Raw genomic sequence first — 12,529 nt, forward strand, 5'->3', positions numbered from 1 at the left:
ACGCCATGTTGCTCCATGGAAGGAAAGAAACATGCGCAATGGGCTATATGCAGCCAGCACTTCCGCGTTCAGCTTCCTTGGTCTCAACTGCGCATGTTTCTTTCCTTCCATGGAGCACCATAACCAACATGGCGTCGCCCGTACGGTCTTCGCGTCTCGTCCTCTTTAAACAGTCCTTGGCGTCGCTGCAGCACAGACCTCGACTGCTCAAAAACTAGCTTTTAACGCAAAGTCGTTTCGAAGGCGAACGTGTTCAACTCTGCACCTATATTATGGTTCGATATCGACCTCAAAAGATTAATGTACTGATCATCTAATTCTGTGTGATCCGTTTTCTGAAAAAGCTATGTTTCTATGTCAGTCGTTATTCGATTTTTCAAAAGCAACAGACCTACAAGCTCGTACCGCGCCACTCGGTGGCGCGCTATGAGCTTGTAGATCTGCATTATGTTAGCTAAAGCGTAACATAATGCTAACACCAAAAGGGGTTCCCGCCCAAAATGGGTTAATGCAAAGTCGTTTCGAAGGCGAACGTGTTCAACTCTGCACCTATAATATGGTACGATATTGACCTTAATTTACTGATCATCTAATTCTGTGTGATCTGGAACCCCCCCCCCCCCCCCCCCCCCAACCTTTGTTTTAAGGTATTAAAATAGTGCGAACAACACGGGAAGTCCCTGAAAGCTCTGAAGGATCACGTAGTCTCGGTATAGTTCATAATCATCAATGATGTTTGGCTGGGATAGTGGACTTCAGTCCAATGACAAAAAAAAATAAAACAAAAATAAACAAGCTCAGAAATTGATAAGGAGTAAGGAATTAAAAAAAAAAAAAAAAAGGTAAATCTTGTTATAATTGGTTAATAGTTTGCTCACGGTTTGGTTGAATGTTTCTCTGTAGAGTTAAGTATACGTTAAAGGGTGGCGTGCGTGCGTGTGTGTGTGTGTGTGTGTGCGCGCCCCGTGTGTGCGTGCGTGCGTGGGTTTTCCACAGTCCCTTTAGTGGCGGTCCATAGCAGCACTCTGTAGCAGGTCTGTCTGGCTCTGGCCTGGGGGGGGTCTGAAGGTGCTCTGGAAGCCTGGGGGAGGGGAGTGGAAGCGGCTGGCTGGGTTGGCCGCGGCCGGAGCCGGGTAGGAGGCCCAGGACCCTCTGTGGAGGAGGGGGAAGGGGGGGATGTGGCCCCCGTAGCCGCCGCTGTGTGCCGTGTGCTGCGGGGGGGGGAGCTGTGGTGGCGGAGCTGGGCGTGGGCGGCGGCGCGTCCATCTCTGTGAGGGTCTGCAGGGACTTGAGCCAGTGTGGGGGATTGTCGTCCTGAAGAGAGTCCAGACTGTTGTTGCCTGTCGTGGCTGTCGCCGGGATCCCTGGAGAGGAGGGAGAGGGAGAGACAGAGTCAGAGACGCAGCAAAAGAGAGACCGTGAGAGAGGGCGTGACGGAGAGAGAGAGACGGAGTGTTACAGCTGTTGTGCGCGTGTGTGCGTGCGTGCGTGCGTGTCTTCTTGTCCGTGCTCTCCTCAGGTACCATTCTCCTTCCCCCTCTGTGAGCTGCAGTGCGAGTTGATTTTGATCACACCAGTGTTCAATCAGCTCGTCAGGGGCCCGCCCTTGTCTGTGCTTTGCCTAGCCCATTTAGGCCCGACGTAAAAAAAAAAAAAAAAAAAGTCCTCTGAAGAATATATATTCAAAGATTTGTGCCGCATTTTCACGATAAAAAAAAATAGCAGACCTACAAGCTCGTAGCGCGCCACTCGGTGGCGCGCTATGAGCTTGTAGATCTGCTATTTTTCAATAGCTAAAGTATGACATGACGCTTAGTTAAAACACCAAAAGGGGCTCCCGCCCAGAATGGGCTAGTGCCTGGGGCAGAGTCTACAGACAGGGCGAGTGGAGCCATCCGGCAGGACCGTCCGTCACCTCAATCACAACTTGTGACCAAGATCAATAATCTAAGACAGCAGTTCCCAATCTTTTCTGGATCAGGACACCACTTGAAAGTCTTGAAAGCATTCGCACAGCCCAGCCATCTGACCATTTAACAGGTTTACTACTGCCACCTGCTGGACGCAAAGCCAACCTCAAGACTGCCCCGAGGGCCCCCTGAGGCGATTTAGAGGGTGAACACACAGGACGGATATCCTGTCGTGGGGCGTCCCATCTTAATGCTAAATAAATAGCGCCAATGCTAGCGAGCTATAATATAGCCGTCCTTGCTCTAGAAAGCACCAATGTTTCCATCTATCTAGGCCACCGGATAATCAGCAAAGTCCTCCGAACATCGCGCGTTTTATCCAAACCACGGAGAAGCTCCGTATATTTCGAGTTATTCAGCTTTTAGTCAGCCTGTATAGAGCGTCGCAGTCCCGCCTCCTACCCTGGACCAGGAAATGATTCTCCGTTCATTTTCCTCATAGACATTTCTTAAAGTATTTATTTAAAGACGGTTATGCCGCGGACAAAGCCAACTCGAGTCGTGACAACTCATGACAACAAACACAATATTTTGGACCAAACAAATAATTAGAAAGAAGAAAAAAACGGCAGGTTACAACACTTTTTTTGTTGTTTTTCTTCTTTGTAATTATTTGTTTGGTCCAAAATATTGTTTGTGTTGTCATGAGTTGTCACGACTCGAGTTGGCTTTGTCCGCGGCGTAACCGTCTTTAAATAAATACTTTAAGAAATGTCTATGAGGAAAATCAACGGAGAATCATTTCCTGGTCCAGGGTAGGAGGCGGGACTGCGACGCTCTATAATGAGATGCGGTTGCGCAACCCGGTCTAGGGTCGCTAAAGAAGGAAAGGCCAAGCCAAAATAATAATGAAAAAAATAGAAATCAGCGATCCGGTTTGATATCAATAATGAAGCTTATCAGACGGAGCATTCCGCCAGAAGCGGAAGCTAATTAGATTCCTTAAGGCGGAGCGTTACGTCACAAGCAGTAAGTCTGTTAAAATGGTGGCCAGGCGCACTAGACTTAAAGGGCCACTTCACCCCTTTTTCAACCAGATCTTATTTTAATGATGTTTAGGACACAAGGAACACTTTCCTGGGGTTTTTGTGCATGTAATGTATTTTTAGATATTTTAGTATTTCGAAATGCCTGTGAAAGAGACTGACCGCTTCACATATCTCGGGAGCATACTTAGCAAAGATGGTGGATCAGATGATGACATCTGTCTCTCTCTCTCTCTCTCTCTCACACTCACATGTACGCACACTGTCTCACACACACACGACCGCATGCGTGCGCAGCCTCTTTCAGTGTCTGTCTGTCTCTCGCTCACACGCACATGTGAGCGAGCGAGCCGCACACGTCACACACGCACGCAATCACACACGCGACCGACACAAACGCACGCAAAAGTTGAATCCCGTCCCATTGGTGCCAGCAGCAGGCGAGCAGGTGGCCGCGGTGGGATCATAATCTGCATGGGACTCAACAACTGACTTTGACTTTCCTTTGTGCTGGATTGGAGCAGCTCGGCAGGTGAAGGAATACAGTATCCATTTGAAGCGCGATTTGGGCTCCGCCATGACAGTAAACACAAATTCTGTGCGTCCACACACACACTACTCCTCCTCCTCCTCCTCCTCCTCCCTTCCTCCTCCCTCCCCCCTCCTCCTCCCTTCCTCCTCCCTCCCCCCTCCCCCCCCCCCCTCCCCCTTCTCTCCCGCACTGAATGCACTCTGCATACAAGCAGACCGGCAGCTCTTCTCATTCTCCCCCGAGACTACATGAAAAATAACGGCATGACGGTAACAAAAGTGACCGAATTTAAAAATAAATAAAGCGTTACAGCCGAAAGTAACGGCGCTACTGTAAACGTTACGTTACGTCCCAACACTGGCCAGGATGTGAAGAAGTGGAAGTGGGGGGGGGGGGGGGTGGATTGGACACACACCCTCCAACGGTACCAACGTCACCACTAGGCAAGCACTGGACTGGATTAATCCACAGGGCAAGATCAGAGAGGATCAGTGGAGAGTGATAGGCAATTCACACTGAGAGGGACTGAATCCGTTTCATTGGAACCGTTTCCGAATACGGTTGCCTGGTCCCCGATGGCCATGATTCCAATTGCCCGAGATTCAACAGCGCACCTGGGTACACTTGCATAACACACTTTGATCCTCCATATGGCGGTGTGCTTGATGGCTGGTGCGCACGGACAAAGACCATCAACTCTGCGACATTGTCTCCAATAAATCCAGACACTGCATTGCCTCTTTTGGCTCTTTGCCGTTATACTACTTCACTGTCAGCCTGCCTGCTATTCACTGTGTCAGTCAGTTCTGTGCTCCAGTGTCGTGTTTGATATTAGTTTAATGGATTCTACTTTAGGATTATTATTATTTTGTTTTACTTTGGAAACTATGCCAAGCAAAGCCCAAGAGCCACGTGTAGTCCAAGATCAGCGCGTACTGCGGTGCTGCGTGTATAGCAGATTCAACAGGAGACGGGCGGTGTTGAGAAATGAGCTGCTGTTACGCGTCGTGCAGCGTCTGTTTTTTTTTTGTTGACGCTTGGCTCGTCGACTAGAGATCATGTCACGTTGTTAAAAAAAAAACAGTCCACTTCCTTCTTTAGGTACGCATGCATTCACATTGGAACGATCCGTATCTGAATACACTTCAACGGTCCAGAGATCCGCCCCCGATGCGGTCTCGGGGACGGTTGGGCGATCCGCTCCCGGGAACGGTACGCATCATTCACACTACCACAACATCTGCCAAGTGGTCCCGAGTCCGCCACTCTCCTACTAGATTACTCTAGTCACTTCTAGTCATTTTTACTAGTTGCCTAGTTTACTAGTCGACTAGTTGTTTAACTACCTATTATGTAAAATTATTTTTGGAAATAAATATGTGTACAATATGTGTACATTGGTGACTATAACTATAATCTACCTGATCTTGAGGCCTACAAAATCAAAACAAGGAGCAGTGCAAGAGAGGACCTTCAGACTTTCCTTTTTAACAAAGCAATTTCATAGCTTGCCCTTTTGTTTTAAATGTAGTGTTTCCCTTTTCGTAGATGTTTTTAGTGGTGTGATGCTTCTTATGTTTTTGCTCATTGTAGCACAAGAATGTTAAAGGAGAATTCCATACTAAAAGGCTTTCTTACCTTTCTTTGTAGTTGTTACGTCCCCACCAAAGAGGTCCAGGTGTTATTTCGTGCAAAAGCTCCTTATTGGCTATTTCCCCTACCATAAGCCCTAAATTAATTGCATTGAATTGAATGGAGCTATGGGGTGTTGTGCTAATTCGCTTATTTCCATCGCTCAAAATTATATATTTTTTGTATATATCCTCTCTTCATAATGTAAATAATATCCCAGGCGGCACACTTTACTACTTATTTCGATGGAAATAAGCAAATTAGCACAACACCCCATAGCCCCATTCAATTCCCATTCAATTCAATGCAATTCATTGAGGGCTTATGGTAGGTGAAATAGCCAATAAGGAGTTTTTGCACAAAAAAACACCTGGACCTCTTTGATGGGGACGTAACAACTACAAAGAAAGGTAAGAAAGCCTTCTAGCATGGAATTCTCCTTTAAGTGTGTTATGAAGGTGCAGTGTTAATTCTTTCACAATATTTTGATTTAGTCTTTTGAACAACACACCATTTAGTCTTCTGAAAAACCTTAGTCGACTTAAGTCTTTAGTCTTAGTGCGATGTTAATTTTGCCAGAAAAGATTTAGTCTTTTGAATGCTACACCATTTAGTCTTAGTCCTATTCAGTCTTCTGAAAAACCTTAGTCGACTTAGTCTTTAGCCTTAGTCAACAAAATTAACACTGCAGCGGTGAAATGTCCCTTTAACACGGCAGGAAGGAACCCCTTTTGGTGTTAGCATTATGTTATGCTTTAGCTATTGAAAAATAGCAGATCTACAAGCTCATAGCGCGCCACCGAGTGGCGCGCTATGAGCTTGTAGGTCTGCTATTTTTGAAAAATCGAAGAACCACTGACATAGAAACATAGCTTTTTCAGAAAACTGTCGGGATGTAGAAGACATTTTTAGAATCTGATCTCAGGTCAAAATGGGTTAAACTACAGTGTTATTCCTTCTTTCTTTTTAGACAGACTTTACTTTAGAACGTTCATTTTTCTCCCCCCGCCAGTTCATTCCTGAAGTGTGTTAATAAATTATTGTGTGCATTTTGTTGTCCTTGACTCACCGAGTGGCGCGCTATGAACTTGTAGGTCTGCTATTTTTGAAAAATCATTAAAATGTGCCTCAAATCTTTCCGAAAATTGTCATGATTTAGAAAACTTTTTTTTTTTTTTTTTTTTTTACGTCAGGGTTAATTCAATGGGTTAATTCAACTTTCACATTTTCCCTTCAATGTCCCCTTCCCGCAATGGTAAAAGGGGACGAAATGAAACGTAAGAGAGAGAAAATAAATTGTGTTTGCCATGCAATTGCTATTTATGCATTTCATTGTTTGCTTGTTGTTCGTTTTTAATGTTTGGCGACTCACGCATTGGAAATTAGCTCTACGCTAAATCCGGCGTATGTACCCATAATCACGTCATTGTCTTCTACAACTTTATTAGTTGTTAATGACGTGACGTAATATTAGTGTCAACATTAACAGAAAACCACGTGCATTATACAATATCTAAAGGTGTTTTTATTTTTAGCTATAGAGAGAGAGTATAATGTTTTAAGCCATAGGCCTACTTGTCTTATTAGCCATGCAGGGTTCATTCACTAGGCCTACTATAAAAACATACTCAACTGCTCCACCTGCTGGTTGATTTCGGAACTAATTGTGTGATATCTGCAAAGGGAAAAGGACAGCTAAATAGATTGGGACTCAACTGTATGTGACTCATAATCATGTTGAGTGTTCATCGACGTGAACTGTCCCTGTCCTGCCAAATGAACACAAAGCAAAGTGCCTTTGCTCTGGAGTGATCCGACTGAGGTGGAAAATAGCAGATCTACAAGCAGATCACAACACATTGTGTGAGCTTGTAGTTCGGCTAATTATGACAGATTTGGTGTTTACGGAAAAAAATGACTAAAAGGGGGTTTAACGCATTTAGGCCTGACGTCGAAATAAATAAAAGTCTTCCGACTATGTTCAATTTTCAAAGATTTGTCGCATTTTCACGATTTTTCAAAAATAGCGCCACTGGCGCGCTACGAGCTTGTAGATCTGCTATTTTTCAATAGCTAAAGAATAGCGTATTGCTTAAAACACCAAAAGGGGTTCCCGCCCAAAATGGGTTAAAACCTCTTGAATTTTGTGAGCATGTGACTCTTTTTATATATATATATATATATATATAAAAGAATTACAGAACTTCGGTTCTGGAACGTTTCAGAGTAATGGGAGGATTCTGGTCACCCTTTGTGGTGGAGAAGAGCCAAGATCGAGGCGACATGTTGCCACTATCGCATTTCAACAGGCCGACACGAGGAGTTCTACGCGGCAGCAGCTAACGTGTGTTTTGCGACTGCGAGATTATAGGTCACCTATACCGTGATCGCCGCCGGATTGATCTTTTCGCCACCGCCTGGTCCCAAAGCCGACAAGATCAGAATGGCGAGGCCGTCGGTCCATCTCCTGAGATTATCACTGTCTTTTCTCTGCTCCAGGCTGGGGCCCAGTTAACCCATTCTGAACGGGAAACCCCTTTTGGTGTTTTTAAGCATCATGTTATGCTTTAGCTATTGGAAAAATAGCAGATCTACAAGCTCATAGCGCGGCACTGAGTGCCGCGCTACGAGCTTGTAGGTCTGCTATTTTTGAAAAATCGTGAAAATGTGGCACACATCTTTGAATATATATTCTTTCGGAGCGAACGTGTGACTCAAATCTTTGCTCCCTGGAACAACGTATTTTCAGATGGGGGGGGGGGGGGGGGGGGGGTCGGTCGTTCTTCGATTTTTTCAAAAAATAGCAGACCTACAAGCTCGTAGCACGCCACTCGGTGGCGCGCTATGAGCTTGTACATCTGCTATTTTTCAATAGCTAAAGCATAACATAATGCGAACACCAAAAGGGGTTCCCGCCCCAAAATGGGATAAAGAGGAAATCCCTCAGCTGGCAGAGCAGCTGTTCTGAAACACCAGGCCCATTCCTCCTCCTGGCCACTAAGGCGTGGGTTGAATGAGCTAATTTTTTCCTTTTCAGAGCTCGACTCGCACATCGGGCCTGGCTGATACATTATTGGGCCATTGACTTTATTGACAACTGCGGCATTAGGCGATTAGGCAGCTGATACGTCTCAATTGGCATCACTGACATTCAGTTAAATGATTTAACTGATCTACACGCTTGTAGATCAGCTATTTTCAAATAGCCCTGTGTGTGTGGCTATTTTTGAGTGGTGCAACCACTCCAAGGAACAGCAATGTCCGTGTTAACCCATCTATGTGACTATGAGTACCAGTAGGGGCAAAAGTGGCGCTGTTGAGCCAGAAACAGAGAGAGGGAGATAGTGCTGCACTGTTGCCTGCTAATGAGAGAGAGCGGGAGAGAGGGGGGGGTGGGGGGTGGCAGGGGGAGAGGGGAGTTGCACCACTCAGTTCACACGGGTGTGATTTTTTTTTTGAAACCTTTTGAATAGGGCAAAAAAGTTCAGTACATTTTTACAACTGTCTATCGAGATCTGACCCAAACATTTGGCATTGGTCAGGCTCTACTCATTTTAACCCATTCTGGACTTTTGGTGTTTTAACTAAGCATTTTTGTTATGCTTTAGCCATTGAAAAATAGCAGATCTACAAGCTCGTAGCGCGCCACCGAGTGGCGTGCAACGAGCTTGTAGGTCTGCTATTTTTGAAAAATCGTGAAAATGCGGCACAAATCTTTGAATATATATTCTTTCAGAAGACTTGTGTTTTTATTTCGACGCCAGGCCTTAAATGGGTTAATTTTGCCATCACGTGCCCACATACAGCCCACGTTAGTGACCCATGCAACAGAGTGGAGGGGGGGAAAAATAAGTTAAATCTTTTCCGACTGTTCCTAATGTTGATGAACGAGGTGGGACCTCAATCACTGCCCATCGACTCTGTACTCAGTATCCAATAATCACCAAGGCTATGAGAGATATAGAGCACATTACGGCTGCTGTACGAGCATTGGGAAAGACATTTAGCTGCAGTGTGTTATCGCAGGGGTTCTCAACCCGTGGGTCGCGACCCCTCGGGGGGTCGCCAAATTATTTTAGGGGGTCCCCAAATTATTTTCAAAAAAAAAAAAAAAAAGAAACTATTTTTTTTTAATTTTATTTTCACGATTTTTCAAAAATAGCAGATCTACAAGCTCATAGCGCGCCACCGCGTGGCGCGCTATGAGCTTGTAGATCTGCTATTTTTAAATAGCTAAATTATAACAATGCTTAAAACACCAAAAGGGGTTCCCGCCCAAAATGGTTTAAGGTTATTGTAGCAGTCAATTTATATTGGGGGTCGGGAGGGGGCGGGGCGGGGGTCCCGAGACGTTGCCAAAGCATTTTCGGGGGTCCCCGGCCAAAAACGTTGAGAACCCCTGATATAGAGCACATTACGGCTGCTGTATGAGCATTGGGAAAGCCATTTAGCTGCAGTGTGTTATCGTATGGATACCAGCCTTGCATTTCAGCACAAGCTGGACTATTCTTAGCCTAAATGCCCTCTCCTGGTGTATGCCCACAGCCATTAGGTGCAAAGCAACTACGTACTATTTTACTCTATACGAATACTTGGATATTTCACTTTCTTAAAAATGTTGGGTCCGTTTTATAGGCATTTAAAGGCGTAGTGAAACGGAAATGGTGGACATTTTATTTTGAAGTTTCAGACGGTCTCAAGTTGAAACACCGCTATGAAGTTTCCGAACCAATCACAGCGTCGCATCCCTTCAGGCTTTTATTGGCTTTTATCAATGTGGGCCTCGACACGTCATCACGCAGCACGTTTTCGTTTTCAGGAAGTAATAAAAAATATTTTTTATGGACTTTTGATATAAAAACACACAAAAATGAGAATTTTCCCATTTTTTTGGGATCCATTGTTAGGTATGCCCATATGATGACCACGGAGATGGTCTAAAAGTGTGAAAACCGTATTTTTTATTTCACTACACCTTTAAAGCGAGCGCGAAAAAATAAAATAAAAAAGGTAACATCGCAAACGAGTTGAGCTCGACCCAGGGCCAAATTAGCCATTGGGTCGGTGGGGCCGTGGCCCAGGGGCCCGTGGCTCTCAGGGGCACTTCAGGGAAATTGGACCACGGAGTACTGGGTTTGAGGCCCTGGGGCCCTTCATTGGCTGTTGACTTTGTTAAATTTACGTCAAAAATGATAATATTGTACGTGTGTGTTAGGTTGCGCAACAGTGACACACTTGGAAAAACCCTTGAAAAACGCTATTTCCATGCTTGGACGGACCCAGGGACACAGCCAGCCAGGGACACACATTGCTGGGCTCTGGAGTGGCTGCACTCAGTCAGAAACACACACAAAATGAGGGCCCCCAAAAGAATACCAGCCCAGAGGCCCTCGTGGGGGTTCATCCGTCCATGGCTCGACCCCTAGTGGCCTGTTTGCATAGCTCCCGGCAGCCATCGTGGACGCCATCTTGAAAATGATGCCTTTCCAGTATGTATTTAACCAATTTTGACCTGAGATCAGATTCTAAAAATGTCTTCTACATGCTGAAAAAGCTATGTTTCTGTCAGTGGTTCTTGGATTTTTCAAAAATAGCAGACCTACAAGCTCGTTGCTCGCCACTCGGTGGCGCGCTACGAGCTTGTAGATCTGCTATTTTTCAATAGCTAAAGCATGACATAATGCTAACACCAAAAGGGGTTCCCGCCCAAAATGGGTTAACATGCACAATAGTAACAGCTTCTTCTATCAATGATTTTGGCCTTCACCATACTATGATCTATTTAACACTTTTTTTAAAATCAGGAGTTAACAGGAATCTTTCAGAATAAAAGGCGCCAGAGTGCCCAGCAGATGAGGCAGAATTTACTCTGAAAAGCCCCGCCCTTCCATTTCCCCCCCCCCAATTTTCCATTACTACCTCGCGTTACCTCGTCCGATCTCCCTTCAAAGTGTTAATATTCCAAAACGAGATGCTCGATTAAGTCAGCAATGAGGGACAGAACATTGCCGCTCTGATCAGAACCGTGGAGAGCCAAACGCCAAGTTCCTCCCAAGCTATGCTCCTTATCCCATTTTGGGCGGGAACCCCTTTTGGTGTTAGCATTATGTTATGCTTTAGCTATTGAAAAATAGCAGATCTACAAGCTCAGAGCGTCCACCGAGTGGCGCGCTACGAGCTTGTAGGTCTGCTATTTTTGAAAAATCTGACTGACATAGAAACATAGCTTTTTCAGAAAACTGTCAGGATGTAGAAGACATTTTTAGAATTTGATCTCAGGTCAAAATGGGTTATTTCAAGCAGCATCAGAGATGCTCAGATGCTGGAGGAGGGAAGGGCACTACAGAGTGCCTCTCGGATGGGGTTAGATTAAAAGCCATCATCATTGCGTAAACACACACAAGCTGAGGGTTTCCGCCGCTCCGCGCCTAATTGCCCCAGAGGCGGGGGGGGGGGGGGGGGGGGGGGGGGGGGGGTAATGAGCATCATTGCTTCCCCACTGGGAGGGCTGGTACCCGAGGCCAGTGGGGGGAGGGAGGGATAGAGGTGATTCCGCACCTTCAACCTGACAAGACAGATCAGTGGTTCAACTGGTTCTCAAAGTGGGGTCTGGGTACCCTCAGGGGGTCCTTGAGGGGGTTCAAGGGGGTCCACAGCAAAATGGTTAACCCATTTTGACCTGAGATCAGATTCTAAAAATGTCTTCTACATCCTGACAGTTTTCTGAAAAAGCTATGTTTCTATTTCAGTGGTTCTTCGATTTTTCAAAAATAGCAGACCTACAAGGTCGTAGCGCGCCACTCGGTGGCACGCTATGAGCTTGTAGATCTGCTATTTTTCAATAGATAAAGCATAACATAATGCTGACACAAAAAGGGGTTCCCGCCCAAAATGGGTTAATATAGCATAAAGAGATTCTGTTCGACCCACTTCAGCCCTACTTAGCTAGATCTACAAGCTAGCAAGCTTGTCGTTCTGAATAATCTTGGGGGGTAAAGCGAAACATCCTAAAAAAAAAAGAAGAAGAAAGAAACATCTTATGGGGGCTCCTTGGCACAATTTATTTTCAGAGGGGGTCTACAGCCAAATATCAATCATTTGGGGGTCCAATATGAAAACGTTTGAGAACCACTGAGATAGATTAGTCCAGTATATAGATTTTTTTCGCCACAAAGCAAAGATTTTCTAAAACATTCCCTAATGAAAAATAGGTAAATGAAATAAATTCCTTGAATTAGAACAAAACAATTAACCCATTTTGGGCGGGAACCCCTTTTGGTGTTTTAATGCATTATGTTATACTTTAGCTATTGAAAAACAGCAGATCTACAAGCTCATAGCGCGGCACCGAGTGCTCGTAGCGCGCCACTCGGTGGCGCGCTACGAGCTTGTAGATCTGCTATTTTTCA

General features: G+C 45.3%; 1 pseudogene across 1 annotated transcript in view; it reads right to left on the reverse strand.

Moving 5' to 3' along the window:
* Positions 1 to 863: 863 nt before the first annotated feature.
* Positions 864 to 12,529, reverse strand: part of LOC306916023 (CCR4-NOT transcription complex subunit 4-like) — a 71,113-nt pseudogene continuing 59,447 nt past the window's right edge. The window contains exon 15 of the transcript XR_013792484.1: positions 864 to 1,364. The product of XR_013792484.1 is annotated as a CCR4-NOT transcription complex subunit 4-like (transcript). The remainder of the gene's footprint in view (positions 1,365 to 12,529) is intronic.

This window comes from Electrona antarctica, assembly GCF_951216825.1.
Source record: "Electrona antarctica genome assembly, chromosome: 23".
Lineage (NCBI taxonomy): Eukaryota > Metazoa > Chordata > Actinopteri > Myctophiformes > Myctophidae > Electrona > Electrona antarctica.